Here is a 22,879-nt window from a genome sequence, read left to right as displayed (position 1 = left end):
ATTGACTTGGTAGAATTGGGTTTAAATCCTCTAGTAACAACTGATGAGGAACAGGGAGGCTAACAGACTTGACAAGGTGCATAGGAAGTCTATAACAGAGCAAGGAATCAAACCCAGGTCTCCTAAGTCCTGATTTGATAATCTAAACGTTGAACCACCCTTCCTTTTTATTAAAGCATGAAAGCTCTTTGTGTGGTGTCCCCCGCTACCAAAACAAAACAAGAAAAACTCCTTGATATAACTGACAATGTAAATACTCAGGTTTTGAAAAGTTGTTGTTCCTAGATTTTCTTTTCCCATTCTTCCTTTCACTATACACAATGGAACTATATAAAAAAAACCCACACATGTAAAGAACGGTTGGTTTAGATTTTCTTTTCCCACCAACTTTGATGTTCATTTCCAGTTCCCCAGTGTTGCTGCAACCAGGGCTTGAAGTATTTCCCCCACTACTTGTGCCCTGTCAAACAGTCTCTTAATATTAAAACAAATCAAAATCAGAAGGATCTAATTGTCCTGGGTTTGATTCTGTTAATAAATAATAAAAGATTAAATTGGAGCTCAGCCATTTCTTAAAGCTGCCATCACAGCCACGCTGAGGCTTCAGAGATGACTTGAAAATGAAAGGCTCCAAAAAGGAAAAAATTAAAATTAAAAAACCAAAAATTAGAACAAAGCACAACAGTTAATATTACTAACCCTCAATTTCCACTGAACTTACAGGGAACTTAAGCGTCACTCAGTTCCTCACAGGGATCAGGCCCTTGTTGAATGAGAACATGTGACTATGTTACAGTAGTATGTGCAAATGCCATCATCTGTGTATGCTCTTAAACCCAAAGGGAGGGGTGTCAAAGATGTTTGGGCATAAGAAGTTGCAACTACGTGAAAATGCAGCTTCAGGCCCAGCAGCTGGGAGAAAATGCAAGCAAACTGACAACAGTAACTATTTTTTTTCCTGGGGCCACTGCTTTCTGTGAAAATATTCATTAAAATTCAAAAAGGCATTTTCTGTTGAAAAACATTTCATTGGAAAAAAATTACTAGCTCTACTCAGTAGAGACATTAGCCGATGGAATCTATGGTTCAAGCACGGATTTGACTAGGAGACACATTTTCTGTGCCACAAAATTGGGCACCTTTTGCATAAGATAGGTGAATACATATGCCAGGCCAACTTCTGACATGCTCTTCCTGGCAGATATAACTCTCTAGATCCTCAGTTATGCCTTCTTCTGAAAATGATCCAGTGGGCACAAACATAATTTGCCCCTGGTGTTTTGTTTAGAAGTGCTTGGTTTAGAAACATAAACTTTTGAAAATATCTCCCATCATCACATCCACAATGAAACTGGAAACTCCTCTCAACTGAAAAAACAGAGGAAAGATTAGTTTTCACTTAAGAATTATTAAAATGAAGAACTAGCACAGAGTCCCCTGATCCCATCCCTCATTTCCTCCTCTCTCTCTGGGCCACTTGTTTGGCTCATCAGACACTTCTCAACAAATTTGCTAGACTGCCAAGATTCGTAGATCCCAAGGCCAGAAGGGATTATTGTGATAATCTAGTTTTTTATCTATATAGATATATAGATTTTCTCTATAACACAGACCATAGAACTTCCCCAAAATAATTCCTAAGGTCTATCTTTTATAAAAACACAGTCTTGATTTCCAGTCTGAATTTATCTAGCTTTAACTTCCAACTATTAGATTATGTTATACCTTTTTCTGCTAGATAGAAGAGCCCATTATTAAAGATTTGTTCCCCATGTAGATTCTTACAGTCTACAATCAAGTCATCTCTTAACTTGCTCTTTGTTATGTCAAATAGACTGAGCTCTTTGAATCTATCACAATAAAGCAGGTTTTTAATCCTTTAATCATTTCTATAGGTCTTCTCTGAAACTTCTCCAATTGATCAACATCCTTCTTGAACTGTGGACACCAGCAATGGTCACACCAGTGCCAAATAGAGAGGTATAACCTTTCTAATAACCTTTCTAATGCTAATAAACACTTCTGTTTATGCATCCAAGGATTACATTAGCCCTTTTGGCCACAGAGCAGGAGGGATAGCTCAGTGGTTTGAGCACTGGCCTACTAAATCCAGCGTTGTGAGTTCAATCCTTGAGGGGGTCATTTAGGGATCTGGGGCAAAAATTGGGGATTGGTCCTGCTTTGAGCAGCAGATTGGACTAGATAACCTTCTGAGGTCCCTTCCAACCCTGATAGTCTATGATTGATCACATTGGGAGCTCAGCTGATAATCCCCCACAATTCCCAGTGGTTTTTCAGAGTCACTGCTTCCCAAGATGGAGTCCCCATCTTGTAAGTATGGTCTATACTCTTTGTTCCCAGAGGTATATATTTTGTCCATATTAAAACACATATTGTTTGCTTGAGACCAGTTTACCAAATAATCCAGATGGCTCTTTAATGGTGACCAGTCCTCTTCATTATCTATCACTCCCCCAATTTATGTGTCATCTGTAAACTTCATCAGTGATGATTTTATGTTTTCTTCCAGGTTGTTAATAAAACTGTTAAATAGCGTAAGGCCAAGAACCTATCTATGCAGGACCCCACTAAAAACACACTCATTTGATGAAAAAAGAAAAGGAGGACTTGTGGCACCTTAGAGACTAACAAATTTATTTGAGCATAAGCTTTCGTGAGCTACAGCTCACTTCATCAGATGCATGAAATGAGCTGTAGCTCACGAAAGCTTATGCTCAAATAAATTTGTTAGTCTCTAAGGTGCTACAAGTCCTCCTTTTCTTTTTGCAGATACAGATTAACACGGCTGCTACTCTGAAACCACTCATTTGATGATGATTCTCCATTTATAATACATTTTGAGACCTATCTGTTAGTCAGCTTTTAATCCATTTAACATTGCCAGGTTAATTATATATATATAGTATTCTTTAAATCAAAATGTCATGAGGTACCAAGTCAAATTCCTTACAGAAGTGTAAGTTTATTACATAAACACTATTACCTTTATCAACCACACTGGTAATCTCATTGAAAAAAGATATCGAGTTAGACAGGGTCTATTCTCCATAAACCCCTTTTGATTGGCATTGATTATATTACCATCCTTTAATTCAAGAATCAATGTGTAAAAATCCCTTTAACGCAAAATGCATGTGGTTGCTACTACTGTTACATTTTGCATTTCAGGTCATTTAGACACCCCTTTTCTCTCTGCAATGTAATCGAACTATCGCTGCCAAATAAGCACCCAATCCTGCAGTACTTAGATAGTTTCAATTGACGTCAATGGGAGTTTTTTGCATAACAAAGCCTGCAGGATCTGACCCAATATGCACAATATTGCCAGTTTGTATAACTGCCACTATGCACTTCTCTTAGCTCATTGAAATGGGCAAAGATTATTCATCTCAGGCAGACGGGGAACCCTGCTATATATTTAAACAAGTGCTTCAGACACCAGAATGTCCCCAGGTGCAGTATATTACAAGGTACCATCTGCATTATTAATAGCACAGAACTACCACAGAAAGCTGTGGAAAATCTTACATGGATTAGCTTTTTGAGAATGAGAAATTAAATATTTACCGGAAAACAAGTTCTTCTACTCTGGTGATATACTTCCTGACAGGAGACTTGGCTCTTTTATCATAAAGAGCAGAGCCTCTTTTAGGATATAGGCAGCCACTTATTAACAGAGGCTGATGAAGTGGCTGAGATGGTCCTGAGCCAGAGCCTGGCTTTGGTATTGTGTTCTTTCTAATCCTGCAGCATGTTCCCTTGTAAATGAAGTGGTAATTTCTTAAAGGGAAATTTAAACTCAACAACACATGCTCTGACGTCCCCATAAATAAATATTGTGTACAGAGCTATTTTTATTTCTTGCAGTTTGACTGCCCAGATAACTAACATTAAAAAACAAAACAAAATAAATCACAGCTTTGTATTAGAAGAAAACTCTATTTTATGCAACACTGCCTGACTTTAACTATTTATGGCTTGGTGCTGAGAGGTATTGAACACCCTTACTGCTGTGGAGGTCAATGGTAAGGTGCTCAGGCTGTTCATTACTGAGTTTATCTTTTAGAGATGGATAGGATTGTAGACAGCACAAATCATTTTCTTACAGAGACAAATTCTGCAGCTGTTAGTCAAGCAAAACATCTAATGGCTTCGGCAAGAATATTGACAGAGGAAAGACTGCTAGATTTGGCCTATTAACAGGAAGGGATTGATCCAAAGTCTATTGAAGTCAGTGTCTTTGCTGCGCTTTGTATCCAGCCCAAAAGAGAAAATAGTTGATATTCTATACAAGATTAAGGAATTCAACATAGAGAAGACAGGTTTCAGAGTAGCAGCCGTGTTAGTCTGTATTCGCAAAAAGAAAAGGAGTACCCGTGGCACCTTAGAGACTAACAAATTTATTAGAGCATAAGCTTTCGTGAGCTACAGCTCACTTCATCGGATGCATTTGGTGGAAAACGCATCCGATGAAGTGAGCTGTAGCTCACGAAAGCTTATGCTTTAATAAATTTGTTAGTCTCTAAGGTGCCACGGGTACTCCTTTTCTTTTTATAGATAAGACAGTATCTAGCTACCTACCTGCCCCTTTGGAAAACTATAGAACACTATTTTCTAGACCTTTTTAAAGCAAACCTATAGAGTTCTAGACTAGAGCAATAACGCTTCACTAAATTCTATAGAATTGTTTAAAGTTTCTATTGCAGGGAGATAATTTTCTATTGAATTATATAGATTTTAAGAAAAATCTTAACAACTTTTTTAAAATTGTCTATAGAAAATAAGTGATCAAAATTATGAGTTTAATTATTGGTTCACTGCTTTAATTGCTACTAAATTCTATGTTATTGTTCCATAAAGGTATTTATCAACCTCACCTAAATTAGTTTAGTTTATCTAGATTTTTATTATTTATACTATTCTCATGACTTTGGTATCTGCATCAGCCTAATTTGTTGTTTATAATAAATGCAAATGTTGTTGTTATAGAACTGAGAGAAATATGTTGGTCATCCTATTTGATCCATCTTCCTTCAAATGTGTAGTTGCTAATCTCACCGAGGCATGAAAACATTCCATTTCATTTCGTATTTTTTTCCCATTCTTGTCAATCACAATTTTATAATTGGTGTTTGGTATTGCATAGAGGTAAAATACATTTGCCATAGTCACAAGGATGCTAAATAGTGTTTAATGTCAATAATCAGGACTTTTGCCAAACACCATAAACCCATCACATAAGAAGCAGTTTTAAACATTAGCTTTTTGGCAATGAAAAATATTGTGGAATTTTTTTTAATGTTAAGTGAATTTTCTGCTTTTTAAATGGTCTACCTTGGCAGCACTAGAGAACAAAGTCAACTATTTATGCACTAAACAGGTCCAGTACATCTAACAGAGGTGATGGCAGCTTCCGCACACTGCTCTACTAATTTGCTTCAAACCTAATCTGGAGGATTTAACTCTTTGGGTGAAATGCTGGCACAGTTTGAGGTCACAGGTAGGAAGGGTGATGCTACCACAAAAGCTCCAATTAGTTTTGATGGACTTCTTGTAATATGAACATTTGTGCCCACTAGGTTCTGAATTAAGACAGCTAAAGCCCTGAATAGCTTGTAGGATTGTAGGACTAATGAAATGTTTTGTTGTGCAGTGCAAATGGCTTCTTTGGGCTGTTTTTAATATGTGCATTGGAAATGTTCAGGTAGAGGAACAGGATTTTGCTCACCCTTAAAAATGGATACAGACCAAAGACCTACAGGGCTGAAAGACTATTCCATTAACAATCCCAGGAGCCATCCAGACCTCATGGGAAGAAGAAATATACAGGATAAAACAAGTTAAATCCAGTGATTTACCTGACAGGATGTCAGACAAATTCATCATAAAGTACAGAGTCTACTTTAGCATATTGGCAGCTGCTCATTGCAAAGAAGTGATTAAGTGGCTGAGATGATCCTGGCAGAGCATGGCTTTGCTATTGTGTTCTTTTTAATCCTGCAGCTTGCTTTCTTGAAAATTATGTGCTCACTTCCAAGAGGCAAATTTAGTTTTTACTGTATGTCACAAAGGCCTCAGAAACTCTGGCACAGTGGGTGAAAATGGACTGATTAACAACTTACATCAAAATTAGCATGACTTGTTACTGCTAACAAACTCCCATTCACCTCGCATCTCACCCTTCACCATGAACAAGGATAAAACTCACACAAGAAAATTCATTGCTAAAGAGAGGTCAGTCAGCTGTCTCAAAGAACTTTGGGTCTGTGCCCAAACACATGGTTGTAGTTCACACCAAGTATTGCTACTCCATCTATTACTGTTCCTATCTGCCATGGACTATGCCATGTTGTTCAGCATACATTCTATTGTTCTTAGAAAACAATAATTTCCTACTCATTAATTTGAGCTTTGCATCTCACATCCATTAGTTTGGACCGATTTGTCCTCCTCTCTTAGAACATACCTAGCCTCGGAAAAACAGTCATGTTTTAAATCACAGTAGTTGGTTGTGGTCAACCCTAAGGCACTCCAAGAGTTGAACATGAACAGCTAATACATTTTTAAATATGACTACATTAGATTCAAAGTCCTATTAAAATCAAGTGAGCTAAAACTTATTAGCTAATATGTTTTAAAACATGACCATTTTTTCTGATCTAGACTGAACTTTGTCAAGTTGCAATAACCCATATGAATGTAAATTTCTTCATTTAACTCAGATTCTGTTGTATAGACACTATGACCTTTATCTAACTAAGCCAGGTTTCCAGGTTGTAAAGGGAGAAAAAATCACACTCCAGATGACTTTGAAACTATATAAAAATGTAACAAAATCCCATTCTGTTGTCAGGTACTTTTTCTGTAATTATTTTCCCAACAGAAGCTCTCACCTCAGTCAGTGTCTCCTGCTTTCCTCTTTCATTCACACATAAGTGATCATGTCTCCATCCCTTAACATAGTGCCATGGTTTCTTCCCTCAATCCATGAGTCGCCTTCATCTCTTTCATTATTTTGCGTGAGGGCTGTCATTTTTCTCTTCAAATGATATCAGGTGATTGGAGGTCATGTTCACAGCTAAAAGAAAGCCACTAATTTCCCTATAAACAGGACTTTCCTTCCCCTCTATAATGATTCACTTTTCAGCATAACTGACAAGTTGGAGAAGTAATCCATCCTGGCACATATGGCCGACAGGGATTCATCATTCTCCAGCCCTGCCTTCCTGGCTGATCTTCTCCACATGATGAAAGATTTGTGTGTGGTATCAACAGGGATTGTGTTCATTGCTACGTTCCTCTCTGCAGCATGTTGGCTCAAGCATAGGACTTTTATCAAGATTCCCCTGGAATGCATGAGATATGGATAAGTGCCACTTGGTAACTGTAAGTGCTGGGTCATGGTGTAAGTTGCCAACTCTCCTGGATTGGCCAGAAGTCTCCCAGAACCGGACTCTATCTGCCAGTGACTACTGAAACCAATCCGGGAGATTTTAATAGGCTGGGCTAAGACAGGCTCCCTATCTGCCTTGGCTCCACGCAGTTCACAGTGCACGTCCCTTTGGCTCCTAGGCGCAGGGGTAGCCAGAGGGTCTCTGCGCACTGCCCCCACCCCAAGTGCCGACTCCACAGCTCGTATTGGCTGGGAACTGCTGCAAATGGGAGCTGTGGGAGTGGCGCCTGAAGGCAGGGGCAGCTCACAGAGCCACCTAGCCACCCCTGAGCCTAGGAGCCAGACATGTCAGTTGCTTCCAGGAGCCACTCCAGGTAAGCGCCACCTGGCCGGAGTCCACACCCCTCATCCCCTCCTGCACCCCAACCCTACCCCAACCCTGAGCCCCCTCCCACACTCAAATTCTCTCTCAGAGCCCGCACCCCCCCCTGCACTCCTAATCCCCTACCCCAGGCTCACCCCATAGCCTCCCCTCCCACACTCTGAGCCCCTCAGCCCCACCCCCCAGCCCAGAGCCTGCACACCTTCCCAAACCCCAACTCACTGTCCCAGCCCAGTGAAAGTGAGAGTGGGGGAGAGTGAGCGACAGAGGGATGGGGGATGGAGTGTGCAGGTGCGGGGCCTTGGAGAAGGGGTGGGGCATGAGGATGGCAAGAATGTTTGGGTTTGTGCAATTAGACAGTTGGCAACCCTAGTTCCAACATGTGAAAATAATGTGGCTTTATTCCTCGCTTTACAAAAACATATTACCTTTGACTGCAGGAAAGAGCAAGGAGCTCTGTTTATTTAAGAGGGATAGACATGATTTTTCCCCCACCCAAGATATATATATGTATTTACACACAGTACATCCAGGTGCACAAACAGATGGACCGGGCTAGATTTAGAGGCAGGCAACCCAGCCAACATCCTGGAGTGCTAGGCTTAGCGGGCGCTGGGCTTGGGGTTCAGTTTTTGTTGTTAGCTACAAAAGGGAAAATTGACTGTTTGAAGCAAAATGTTTCAGGTATTGCATATGTGGATTCATTTTTCACTAACCTCCTACAATGTTCTGGATCTTTGTAGAATCTCGTAGAACCTTCCAGACTTTCTGAGAACTATATTTTCCATGAGCCTCCTAGAATGTTGTCAGCCATGCCCTTGCTGGTATATAAGGGGTGGGGTGTTACCAGTCAGTCAATGAGATATAATAATGAACTGAAGTGAAGTGAGAGCTCAGCTGCAATATTGTAAACCTTGTTTTATTCTGTAATTGTGAAAGTGTACTTGTGTTTTAAGACTTGAAGAGTGTAAGTAGTGACTAATAAAGGACATTTTAATGAGACTCCAGAGATATCTATCAAACCCCTATCTATGCAACAATATCAAAGAAATATTGTTCTTTTGTCATACTTAACACGTAATGTTTTAATGACTTTCTAAGACTGAGGAACATAGACTTTTGCTCTCCCTAATAGTGTCTCTTTTCCCACATAGAAAATAAAAAATGATTCAGAAGAAGTTTTAGGAGCTCAGTATAGAAAGCAAAAAGCTCAAAGGCACTTGTGTGAGGGGCTCGCACAAAGCTCTCCATGGCACTTAAGACCCATGGTGCCCCTTCATGGTGGAATAAGTGGAACATCCATGCAAGGGGGCTCCTCGGCCTCAGGCACTGTGGAGGGGATGCTCCACACCAGTCAAGAATAGGCTGGTGTAGAGGAGGATGTTGGGGGCACGACTACTGGATTAGAGCGCGTGAGTGGCTGCACTGAAAATTGGAAGGTCTATCCCATGGCCTGTCTGGCAGTGAGGTTGGAGCGATGTATTTAAGATTCCTCAGCCCCTGTGATTTCCCCCACCCTACAAGAAGCCACTGAAAGGATCAGGTGCATAGAGGAGAAGCAGTAGAGTGGCAGAGAAACAGCCAATCAAAACTAATTGAGGTGTATTAAATAAAAGGGAGGAGGAGAGTTATTCAGGGAAATCATCAGCGTACAAAAGCTAGAATGATAATAATAATAAAAAGCCTAGACATCAGGAAAAAAATATTCTTACCAGTGAGGTCAATGAGGCAATGGAATAATTTACCTAGGGGATTAGCCAAGGGACCATCAGAAGATGTACTCAAGCAGAAATCAGCTTTAAAATTTTGAGAGGTAAGTTAATGGAACTGCTGTACTTGTGCAGAGAACTGGGCTTGATGGCTGTGGAGGCTGCTCCCAAGCAGGAAATATATGCATCTCTGACTTTTAATCAAAATTCGAGTGGCATAAATCTCATTCTTGCAGACACACTGATTGTTAGATGACTCTCTTTGCTGTAACTTGCCCACCACTTCAGTGCCTCTCTCATCCCTCCTCTCACTCTTCTGACTGTGACAGCCAGCTGCTGCTTTCCAGAGAGTTAATTCCAGAACTGATGGACACTTCACTTCTTTAAACAAAATTATGGATTTAGTGCAATTTTATTCTGTGTAGTGTCTCTCATACAAACTGTATCTCTCCGTGTTTGCAGAGTTAGGGCCCTACCTTACAGCCCTAACTTGCACAGATAATCTTCTTCATGAGGTTATTCCCAGGATCAGGCCCTTAAATAATGCAATCTGAGAAGCAGGGATGTGATATTATGGCATTGCTGTGGGCTATATCTTGCCATGTGCAGAACAGCTGTAAGTAGAATTTGAAATTAGTACTCACATTGGTCATCATAGCTTTCCCTTGCAACGTAACTTGAATGGCCCATGGTAGAGTGCATGTCATTATACCAGATATTATTTATGGTGAAAGGAGAGCGAGGACCTCTCACTGAGAGTCAGTGGAAGATGTTGGGTGCTCAGTACTTTTGAAAGTCTTGGCCTTTACATTTCATTGTGCAGCAAAACTGCAAGATAGCAACCATGCAATGTGCAAACATCAGGATTGCTGTGGTGCATACAGCTGGGAAATTGTGACATCTTTTGTTTTTCTGTTCATTCAAGCTTTATATTTCCTAGATCTCTCCCTCTGCATAGAGTTCAGGAGCCACTTATAGAGTTGTTGCAGCCTATAACAGAGGAGCCATCCACCTTCTCTGCTTTCATGGTAAGATTACTTTTGTTCTTTCTTGCTTTACTCAAGTTTAAAAGTGTCATTTTAGACTGAAAGTATGTTTTATTCTGTTTATAGAAACAAAAGCTATGCCTGCACTACAGAGCCCACATTTGCATAACTCTGCCAACATAGCCCCCTACCACAGATGCATCCTACATCAACTAAAGGAGTTCTTATGCATGGGGGGGAGGTAGCAATACTACCTCCCTGAGCGAAGTTAGTGATGTTGGCAGAAGCACTCTTCTGTTGGCATAGCTGCATCTGCACCCTGGGTTTTGTCAGAGATGCATATATTTTCTGTTTGAGAGGGGCTTCCACGGCCATCAAGCCCAGTTATCTAGACAAGTACCGCTGTGTCAGTCCAAGGTGTGGGATTTTTCAAACTCCTGCCTGACACAGCTATGCTGATATAAGTTTTAAGTGTAGACCAAGCTTCAAAGCCTAGTCTCCTGAAGTGATATCCATCTTGACAAGCTAGCATAGTTCCGGATATACAGGTTACAGATGCTCTAACACTACTGTGCTGAGGGCTATATAAGTATGCCTACATAGCTAGAATGTCTGAATATTACGCAGTGATCATGCCTGTAGTACAGTCACATACCTAGAGATGTGGTGGATTCTCTATCACTTGAAGTCTTTAAATCAAGACTGGATATCTTTTTTAAAAGAAATGCTATAGGTCAAACAGAACTTCATGCAAAATTATTGGATGAGGTTCTTTGGTCACATGAAGTCAAACTCGATGATCACAATTTCCTTCTTGCCTTAAAATCTATTAATCTAACAGCAAAAGGGAATAATGAAAGAGGTTTGGTAGCTTCCATGTTATCTCTCCCCAAGCAATAAAAAGGCTTCAGGAAATAAAATATGACATGTTTTTACCAGGTTTGGGGCAGGTCATTCATTAGCACCAAGTCCATATTGCATATGTTTGTTTTGTAAACTCTGCATCTTTGGGATGAATGTTGAATTCCAATATGCTGTGAATGTTCACCAGAATAAGAAAATGTTGATGTTTATCTTATTGTGGGTTATCATTTTGCAACCCCACAAAGGTAGACTTGTGAAAGGATGTAGTTGTTTAACTTCTGCATTTGAAGCCTTTGTTAAGAATTGTTTTAATCTTTATTTGACTCCAATGTAATTATTTAAAGCCTGTTTTAACTTTACAACCCCACCTCCAATGGAGATAGTCATTGTTTGACATGCCTGTTGTACGAAGTCTGTAGCATTATCTATACAATATTGACATCAGGTACACAGGTAGTAAGTGTGAATCAAAGCAGAAATATCCATGAATCTAGATTCCAAAGCTGAACATCCTCAGATCTGAAGTGCGCAACTCAAAATTTGGTTGGTTATAGATCTCTAGAACCAGTTCCATCTTTTGGGTTCCAGGTCCAGATCTCAGTGGGCTACTGAGTATGGAAATGATCCATGCCACAGTTCCACCCTACCTCATTCACCCACCTATTGAATATTTCGGGTAAGGGAGTACTCAGACCTCCATCTTTCACCTTGCATGCCCAGCACCCATTCCAGCAGGAGGTGGTATATGCTTCTCCTTGATATAGGCCTCCCTTGGGAAGTGAAGCTCAAGGAAGCAGCATCCGGAAATTGACTATGCTAAGTCTTACATACTATTTATAGATGCATCTTGGAAATAGATAGATATGGGTATTTGGAAAAGAACTTTAAACAAATTATCTTTTGTTGTTGCATTATCCTTATTCATTGTGTGAATGATCCAGTTCAACAGAGACTTGATTTTCAAAACTGCTGTTTGAAAACATGCTTTAATACAAGTTTTACCTCCAAAAAATGTTTTAAGGAGTATTTTGTTAACGAGAAAGATCCACTTACAATAAAATGGAGTAGCAAACAAGGGATTAAGTATACTTAGTGCAATCAAATAAAACTAGTAAATAAGGATTGAGGTTACATATGTTTATCATATAGTAACAATTAGCTTGAGGCTCTGAAAGAGTATTAGAACTTTTACTGTAGGAGTAGCCATCATATAAGACTACGATTAAGGGGCTTGAAATGTGGTAGATGCTGACAGAGAATTCCAGTCCCCATAACATGGTGAAATTGGGTTCAGCTGTTTGGATTTAGCAGGGATAGATCATAAACTTGATTTCAATGATCCACGGTATACAAAAAATGCCTTAAAGTCTGTGGAATAAGATGTTCTTTCTTTTGCTTTTTTCTTACTCCATCTTATGACACATGTTGCTTTCCACATTCACAAAGGGAAAAAAAAACCCAACCCACTGATTGTCATATAGAATTTTATCACTGTGATTAAAACATGCACGAGTGTAAATATAGTTATGTAGATTCTAATTCCACGATGGCTCCTGGCACCATCCTTGTATCAAATGCCATATTTCCATTTTATGTCCTCTATGTTTTTGGTTGTTTTATTTGAGACAAAGAAATAAGGGTGAGATTTTGATCCCAAATACACTGGTATTACACAGTGTAATTCTGCTGACTTCTGCAAAATTATGGTAGATGTACACCAGGGTAAGTGAGATTAGAATCTGGCCCTGAATGTCAACTCTGGTCTAACATACAGGACTAAAAAAATTGTTTGACACAATACTTAGTTGTTAAAATATGCAACAAACAACGTATATGACCTGCTCTTTTTATTTATGTGTAAAGCTCACGCACAAAGATGTGCTATAGAAATAATTAAAATAACTCTTCTATTTCAAAAAATAATAGCGCCAACAATGTCTTTTCACTACATAATGATTTTTTAATTTTATTTAAAAATAAAGACACATTAAAGACAAATCCTGCCCTTTTAAACATAAAAGCACTAAACTTGAAAGTTTTGGTGGATCTCTGTTGTGGCTGGTTTCTGGAAAAATGTTAATTTAGATACATGTGCTGGGGGATACAATCCAAAACTGGCAGCGGGGATGAATTAGATCATCTAATAGGGATTTCCCAACTATAACTTCTGTGATTCTTATTTTTAAATTATATTTTATTGTAACAATGAAGTACATTACAGAAATATAATACATATCACATTTAAAATGGTAAAAGACAATAGAGATTCTCCAACAGGTTATAATTAAGAATGACAGCAGTATGCCAGTATATGTGTCATTTAATGTTCTTTGTGAACACCACAGCAGTACAGTCCTTACAAAAATTACTGGTTTTAAATGAAAACAATAGTCCAGTACAAGGATATTAATGTATTTCTGAGTCTACTGAGTTACTTCAGTACAATAATTATTGGTGTCAAACTTCTGAGAGATTTAAATTCTTGTTTTTAGTAACTCTTAATTTCAAATTACTTTTAAATGTCACATTTTATAAAAAAGATATTAAATCAAGGAAATCATCTCAACATGAATAAAGCAGGACAAGAGGAAAATTAAATGAGAAAAAAATTATATAAACAATACAGAAGAGATCTGAGAAGATCTTCACAAGAATTACCAACCACTTCCATTTTCAGCAGCCTGAGAAAACACATGGTAAATCTGTTGGGTTCATAAGCAATAAAATTATAAAAGTTCTCATCCCTTGGGTCATGTGACAATGGAAAAGACTCACAGAGCTGCTCTATTCTAGCACTAAATAAAGTTATTTGTCAGAATCAGGAACAGTTTCATCTTTTAAGCTACTCTCTCCCTTTCACTGCTAGAGCCTTCTTCAGGACTTTCCTGCCGGGCTTGCTGCTACAGATTTTAAAAAAGCATTGCATGCCTTTAATCCCTGTGCAAGGCCAAAGCAAATGGAATTTGCATGGAAGACAAGCAGACAGGGTAGAATCCTGCCCAGAACTTGGGGTATGGGGTAGTCATACAGCCATTCTACAGCCACTAATTTGAGTAGCAATCATTGCTTACTGTATGCTCCATGAAGGTTTGGATCAACACTAGAGTAGGTCAAAACTCAGGATTTCTGGTCATAGGCGCCAACTCCGTGGCTGGAGCAGCCATGGATCAATAATAGTGAGTGCTCAGGACCCAACGGCAGCCCCGCAGATCAACTTTGTCCCCTTCCTCCCAGCGCCTCCCACCCACCTGCCAGTGATCACCTGTTCACTGGTATGCAGGAGGTGCTGGCGGGGAGGGTGCAGAGTGGAGCAGAAGAGGCAGGGGCGGGGACAGAATGGGGCAGGAAGAGGCGGGGCAGGGTGGGGGCTTGGAGGAAGAGGTGGGGTGGAGTGAATGTGGGGCCTAGGGCGGAGCAGGGGTTGAGTATCCCCTAGGAACTCAGAAAACTGCACCTTTGTTTCTGGTTCATGAAAAATTCTGACATTCCTGGAAACCCTGGAAGCCCTGGCATGGTAGGGATGCCCCAGAGCAGTGGATCCTAGAAATCTGAGTTACCTAGTAGCCTGCCAGTTGAACTGGCAGGGAACCAGAGAAATTTCCAACAGAAGCCGGCTTGGCAGGCAGAGTTCCATTGGAAACCTGCCTGTGGTTTGACAAAATTTCATTGAACGCATATTGTATGCATGAGACATTATTGATTTGACAAACTGACATTTTCTGACAAAACTCTGTTTCGACAGAAAATTTCCAACCAGATTTAGCCAACATGGGTCGCTTTGCAGACATATTATTCATGGCCCCCACGTACCTCCCCCATGGTGACATGCAAAGAGTGTGGAGCAGTGCTTTGTGATGTGCAAGGCATGCAAATCCCTTTACTTCCCATCTTTCCTGCTTTATTCTCCAGGGAGTGGAACTGTTGTTTTTTTAGTCCTTTTTCATCCATGCAAAAGGTCACGATTCAATAGTATTCCTAGTGGATATAATACTGCACTCTCTTTGCCATCTGCAAGTGCCGCTGTCATTGGTGGAAATTTAATAGACTCTGAAAGACACATTTCCCTCCCTCCTCTCCCCTTTGCTCCAGAAGGAAAGTCATCTGTTCTTAAACTATACCAGCTGCTTATTAATTCTCCCTTCACATCTGTTCTGCTCCACTGGCCAGGACACTGGGTGGACAGAGGGATAGCTCCACTCAGTCCCCACCTCTCTCCACCACCTGAACAGGGAAGGAATAGCAGCTCCACAGAGCTTCCTCTCCTACTCATGCAGACTAGTGAAGCGGTAGCCCACACAGAGCAAGTAACAGTCATACCTTTAGAATTTCCGAGAGAAATGCATTGTTTCCTATGTCCAGCTTGGATTAGAGATACCCATCATCTCTCCATAGTCACATAGGGCTACCATGTGTGGCATCTAATCAATACTCCGGCCCAGAATATCAGAGATTAACTTTTGGGCGCAATTAGCTAATGTATTATATTTTCTTTTACATTACTATAAAATATGGATAATACATCCGCTTCCATAGATGGCATCTCTAGCAATTGTCATTGAGCAGTAACCCTTAATTGAAAGGTCTAGATGGAGTTTGATGAAAACCTATGCAAGATTTTAAACTGTAATTATTTTAATCTTGCTTCCCTGGAAGATTAATGAGAAGCATTTAGCATCCATTCCCACTGATCTTTAATTTATTCCTGAAGTGTTTATTCTCATTGTGTTTTAAGACTGGCCAGCACAGATATTGGACTAACTCAGCAGATATGGAGGAAATCAGGTGCTTTGATTCTTTTAAAGTTTTGTTAAGTTACCTAATAATTGGCACTGACTGACGATCAACTATAGTCTTTCTTTAAAAACACATATCAACTGGTAACATTAATTTGTCTTGTGCAACGGAATCAAATTGTGGCACAATCCAGTTGTGCAGCACCGGAGGTGTGCATGGCACTTCACAGATAAAATACAATCCTCCACAACCTCAGAATATTTTACAACCCAGGGCCCTTATCCTGCCAGTGTCTCCATTTAGGGTACAGAATCACAGGTCTCAAAGCTGGCTCTGCAGCAATCCCCAGGCAGTATGCAAACCATAGCCATCACCCAATAGCTCACTGGTATCAGCAGGGAGTGTGGCTTAGAGTGGACCTTAGTTCTCCAAAGGAACCACCCATGAAGCTCCTGATTGGAGAAGACCATTTAGCCTCTCTGATTGGCTAAGACTCATTATTTAAGCTAGAAGGAGGCACATGAAGTTGTCTGAGTGACTAGGTAGATGGCTGGCTACCTGCGAGCAACTACTAAGTCTGACCACTTATGTCCTAGTCCACAACAGCAGGTAGCCTTTGCTGACCACATGAAGACCTCATAACTCCACTGTTAACATCAAGGCCAGTGTTTTCAAGAGAGGTCATCAGCATCCACAATCAGGGTCAGATTTTCAAAAGACTGAACATCTGGCTACAAATGTTACAAGGGGAGCTGCTGGATGCTGAGCACTTTTGAAAACTGAGCCCACAGTTTTGGCTGCTGAGCATTTGAAAATTTGATCCTATTTGCAAAAGATTTTAATAACCTTTCATGAAGCACATCCCCTGCATTTTCAACTGACATAACATCTCCTGGGCCTGATATTGGGATTCCTCTATAAGTGCAGAGGAGACAAGATTAGATTCCTGTTTTGGGAGGATTCACTCAGATACAGTGGATGCAGATACAGCCTCAGGGGCAGGCAAACAGGGGGCTGACCTGGGCATCAACTTCTGGGGGCAATAAATCAATGCCCTCTGGGGTGCCAGCTTTCATAAAGGGAAGTGTTGTCTCACCGATCTATTAGAAGTATTTGAGTGAATCAACCAGCATGTGCATAAGGAAGATCCAGTCAATACAGTATTGTTGGATTTTCAGAAAGCCTTTGACAAGGTCCCTCACCAAAGCCTCTTAAGGAAATTATGTAGCCATGGGATAAGAGGGAAGGCCCTCTCATGGATCTGTACCTAGTTAAAAAGATAGAAAACAACGCGAAAGAATAAGTGGTCAGTTTTCACAACTGGAGAGGTGAATAGCAGGGTCCCCCAAGGAGCTGTACTGGGACCTGTGCTGTTCATATTCATTAATGATCTGGAAAAGGAGGTGAACAGTGAAGTGGCAAAGTTTGCAAATGATATAAAATTATTCAAGATAGTTAAGCCAAAGGCCAACTGTGAGGAGTTAGAGTGGGATCTCACAAACTTGGCTGATTGGGCAACAAAATAGCAGATGAAAGAAGTGCAAAGAAATTCATATAGAAAAAAATAAACCAAACTACACATACAAAATGATGTGTTCTAAATTATCTGTTACCACTAAAGAAAGAGATCTTGGAGTCACCATGTATAGTTCTCTGAAAACTTCCAGTCAATGCACAGCAGTGGTCAAAAAGGCAAACAGTATGTTAAGGACTATTAGGAAAGCAACAGAAAATAAGACACAAAATAGCATAATGCCACTATATAAATTCCTGGTGCACCCACACCTTCAATATTGTGTCCAGTTCTGGTCACCCCTTCTTTTAAAAAAGGATCTAATAGAAATGGAAAAAAATCAGAGAGGGTCACAAAGATGATCAAGAGTATAGAACGGCTTCCATAGCAGGAGAGACTAAAAAGATTAGTACTGTAGAGTTTTCAAAAGAGATGACTAAGGAGGGACATGATCGAGATCTATAAAATCATGAATGGTGTGGAAAAATGAATAGAGAAGTGTTATTTACCCTTTCACACACGCAAAAACTAGGAGTCACCAAGCAGCAGGGTTAATACAAACAAGAGGAAGTACTTTATTACACAACACACAATTAACTTGTGTTGTATTGGCCAAAAGTAGAACTGAGTTAAAAAAAAAAAGACTGGATTAATTCATGGAGGATCGGTCCATCGATGGCTATTAGCCAAGATGGTCAGGGAAACAACCCCATGCTTGGGACACCTTAAACCTCTGACTACCAGAAGCCAGGTGTAGAAGACAGCAGCTTATCACTCCAAATTGCCCTGTTCTGTACATTCCCCTTGAAGCTCTGAGACAGGCCACTATTGGAGACAGGATACTGGAAAGACGCACCATGGTCTGACCCAGTATGGCGGCGCTTATGGGCTTGTGAGTACCCATGATCCAGTGACTGAACAAGTCCTCTTTTTAATTTTTGTACTAACATCAGGATAACATTCAGTGCCACCCCACTTTCCACCAATATTTTTTGGTTTTACCATGCATGGCCCTTTGCCTTTCTCCAGTGTCCCTGCCCTGAAGAGCTTGGTCTCAGGGTCAAAATTCTACCCTCAAATTCACTTTCCACAGGAGTCATTGGGAATGTGCACATGTAATCAAGGACAGAATTTGGTAACAAGCTGTACCTTTCTTTTTGGGTCCCTCACACTAGGTGCTGTGAAATGGTTAAGCCAATGATGATGAATATTTTTTAACTTGCAAGTAACTTGTCTTCAATTATACTTGGATTAATTATTAAATGAAGATCATTAAATATTAAACTGCAGAATATTAGACATACTACAGTCTCTGTCACAGATGAAAAAGCATCTCTAGAGAGGGGTGCAATCCATTCCTGAGTTTATAGACCTAAACGTGCTAAAGGCAGAGCATCGCAAACTCACCCACTGACCCTGAATGTTACCCTTTGAATTTGTTTCAGTGATTTGGGACACCATCGTGGAAGGTGCTGAATGCCCTTGACTCCCCTAGCTCCAACAGGCATTGAAGGCACTTAGTCTGTCACAGGAGTGCCTGGCACCTTGCCTTTGCTATTTTTTTAATGAAAGGTAAACCGAACTGTTGAACACAAGATATTTTCTTACATACACAGTAAAAGAGTGTGTTCAATTTGAAAAACAATAGAAGCCAGGAAGGCTGAAGCAATACTGGTTCTGGTTTGCAATAAGCATAAGTAATGTTATTATAAATGTTATGATCAGTTAATGACTTGTTTTTCAGGCATTCATTTCACTTGCTCAAGCAGTTCTATCGTTAGCGTGATACAGAAAGTAAGTCTTACACTTTATCGGCTAGATTTTGCCTTTAAGGAATCTGTGAGGGGTGCATACTACAACAGGGGCATAGAATTCCCCCCTAATCTCTGGACATGCACACCAGGCAGTGCTGCCATTCTTCAAATGGTGGCAGGGGGGCTGCCACCCAGAAAATGGGACTAATATGGTATGTGCCACCCTGATCACTTAGCTCAGATAAAATAACGAGGCATCCTTGTGGCACCTTAGAGACTAATACATTTATTTGGGCATAAGCTTTTGTGGGCTATAACCCACTTCATCAGATGCATGGAGTGAAAAATACAGTAGGTAGGTATAAATAAACAGCACATGAATAGATGGGAGTTGCCTTACCAAGTGTAGGGAGGTCAGTGCTAACGAGGCCAATTCAATCAGGGTGGATGTGGCCCATTCCAACAGTTGACAAGAAAGTGTGAGTATCAACAGAGGGAAAATTACTTTTCATAGCGACCCAGCCACTCCCACTCAGGCCTAATTTGATGGTGTCAAGTTTGCAAATTCATCTTCTTTTGTCTTTTAGGTTGTGAGCTTTTCCATGGCAAGGACTATCTTCCTATGTCTATGCAGTGCCTTGCACACTTCAAGTGTTAAGAGAATGAAACAGGAACTTAAGAGAAATAATTGTGCATTCCATCCCACCTTCATATTTCTTACAACACTATTAATAACACACTCCAGCCCTTCATATGGCTTTCACCTCCATCTCCAACAGATACCAAAAAGCAATACTGTTCAACTTCATCAAACGTGTAGTCTAATGCAAAATCTTAACAGTGAGCTCATACACTTTAATATCAATTATACCAACGGATCAGCATATCTGACAATCCCATGTTCCATGTATTTGGGAAGATAAGGTGGGTGAAGTAATATCTTTTATCGAACCAACTTCTGTTGGTGTGTCTCTCACCAATAGAAGTTGGTCCAGTAAAAGATATTACCTCACCCACCTTGTCTCTCTAAAATCCTGGGACCAACATGGCTACAACAACACTGCATACATGTAGTTGGGAAGTTATTCTGCCCTAACACAGTTGAGGCCACATATTTTCTGTTACGGATATACAGACGCCCCCTGACTTATGCAATCATTCCATTCCGGAAAGCCTTGCATAATTCGAATTTGCGTAAGTTAGAAACATATACCCGTACATTACGCAAAAATTTCCATAACTCGAAAATCCTATTTCTGGCTTACAGAAATTTTTCCGTAAGTGCGAATTTACGTAAGTTGGGTCTTGCGTAACCTGGGAAGCATCTGTAAAGTTCTAAAATGTTCTATATAGACAAAAAATGCTCATGTCAATTCTGACTCTAGTTCTTCCTTAAAAACTTTCATTTACTGTGGTGCCTGCAAAAACTTGACAACGGTGAAGCTGGTGGCATACTGACCAGTATTATCTCATTGTTTCTTTGTACTTGCCTGTCTGTTGTCTCTTGTCTTATGCTTGATTGCAAGCTCTTTATGGCCAGGGTTATCTTTTTGTTCTGTGTTTGTACAGCACTTAGCACAATGGGATCCTGGTCCATGAGTAGGGATGCTAGGCACTATGATAATACATATTGTGACAAAGTAAGTCCGGACCTTCAGGAGGGTCTGGGAAAACAGATATGTTAGCCCTAGAATGCTACAAGCCAGGAAGGGGTTACTTCAGGTCAATTAGGGACGCCTGAGTCCAATTAAGTGCTGCCTGAAACCTGTTAAAATCTCTCTCTCTCGGTGATGGGGATGGGGAGAGACAAACTGCTGCAAGGCTGGAGGCAGCAGGGAGATAGGCTTCTCCAGTGCGAGAGACTGAGCTCCTCCCCATAGGGGAGACACCCAAAACCCAGTGCCTGTTTAGGAAAAGGACTGACACCCCAGGGCCAGCAACAGGACAACACCTGCCCCAGTGAGGGGGGCCAGAGAAAGATATTCCCCTTTTGTTTTATAGACTTGTTTCCCTTTGTTTGGCAGAGGAACACTCCTCAGGCCTGCCATGGGTCCTATCGGGAAGGCGCTGAGAAACAAACCCCAAAGAGGGAAGGCAGACATGCTCTGTGGGGGCAGGGGCTAATTTACCCCAGGCCCTGTCCCTGCCAGATGAGGGAGTGCTAAGTCTGGTGAGACTTTGTCACAATATAATAAATAATAGTATAACTGATATTCTAGGAATCAGCACGTGAAGAGTAATGGTCTGGCCAAAGGACAGATCTCAACGTTTTAAATTTCTTGCAAAGAGGTACAAAGAAAAGAGACAATCTAGTGAAAAACGATGAAAATAGATGGTATTTGAATTCTTATTACTATGCTTGTATCAATTTATTTTTCATCAAACCACCATGAAAATCATGCTCAGAGTTCTATTTTTTTCCATTTCAATGAGATTTTTACAAAATAAAAGTTTTAAGTGCCTGTTAAAACTGACCTCTGTAACACAACTTTAACTATGGCCACAGCTACTGCTGCACCATAATAAACTGTTGAACTCTATCTCCCTCTGATCTTCCAGCCTCTTGATATGGAATCTTTAGTCTGTTCTAAACTTTAAGGCCACATATTGATATTGTTATCCCATTACAGGTTTATTATTTGTCTATCGTTATAGGAATGTAGTTAAAATGTACAATACAGAAATAAAACTCACAATATATACTGAATTGCTAATATGACGTTACAATAATATTAGCCCATAATAATAACAATATCTATTATTTTCAGTGGTAATAATCATACTATGCTTTGCTGAGATTCCTACTAAACTGAAGTTCTGTGTTCTAATGTAACCCACGACTGCTTGGTGTGGTGCTCTGTCTCCCTCTAGTGGCACCCTAGTGGTGAGTTTGCTACAGCCTTGGCTTTTAGCTTGTGAAGTAGAAGCTCATAGACTAAGCTTTAGCGGTCCTAAATTCAATCCTGCTCAATGATGACCAGGGTCTGTTGGCATTACACTAACAGTTACTGATATTAAATACCAACAGAACTTTGGTCCTTGTTCATAGATTCCAAGGCCAGAAGGGACCACTGTGATCACCTCGTCTGACCTCTTGTATCACACTGGCCACAGAACTTCCCCAAAATAATTCCTAGAGCAAATCTTTTGTTGGGATGAACTAATCAAAGCATACATTTTGTTGATCTTATCCCTACTATTATCACCTAATGATGATACTCTGAAGAACACAGAGAGCAGCAGACTGATTCATTTGACACCACTATGTTGTGCCTGAATTGTAGTTTGTAGCTCGGTACTGTAACAACCTTATGTCTGTTTGATGCTTAAGTAGAAATAGAAATTAAGTTAAAAAGTGAATTTTCAGATTGAGCAAATGGAGGACTCACAGGGCTCAGAATTTTGATCCCAAACTTCTTGGGCTGGCTAGGACAGGGAGTGTTGTAGTGCTGATATATGTTGCCAATTAACTCAAGCAATAAAATGTACATAAAATAGCTTGAGACTGGAGAAAGATGACATA

The 22,879-nt window shown here is 40.3% G+C and overlaps 1 long non-coding RNA gene across 1 annotated transcript; it reads right to left on the bottom strand.

Moving 5' to 3' along the window:
- Window positions 1-1,338: 1,338 nt before the first annotated feature.
- On the bottom strand, window positions 1,339-20,638 carry LOC122458428. Its single transcript, XR_006278476.1, has 3 exons — window positions 20,494-20,638; window positions 2,991-2,997; window positions 1,339-1,351 (listed from the first exon to the last, which is right to left on the bottom strand). It is a non-coding gene; the product is annotated as an uncharacterized LOC122458428 (long non-coding RNA).
- Window positions 20,639-22,879: the final 2,241 nt, after the last annotated feature.

This window comes from Dermochelys coriacea, chromosome 2 (assembly GCF_009764565.3).
Source record: "Dermochelys coriacea isolate rDerCor1 chromosome 2, rDerCor1.pri.v4, whole genome shotgun sequence".
Classification (NCBI taxonomy): domain Eukaryota; kingdom Metazoa; phylum Chordata; order Testudines; family Dermochelyidae; genus Dermochelys; species Dermochelys coriacea.
Note: the sequence above shows the minus strand (reverse complement) of the source record. Positions and strands in the feature narration are given on the sequence as shown.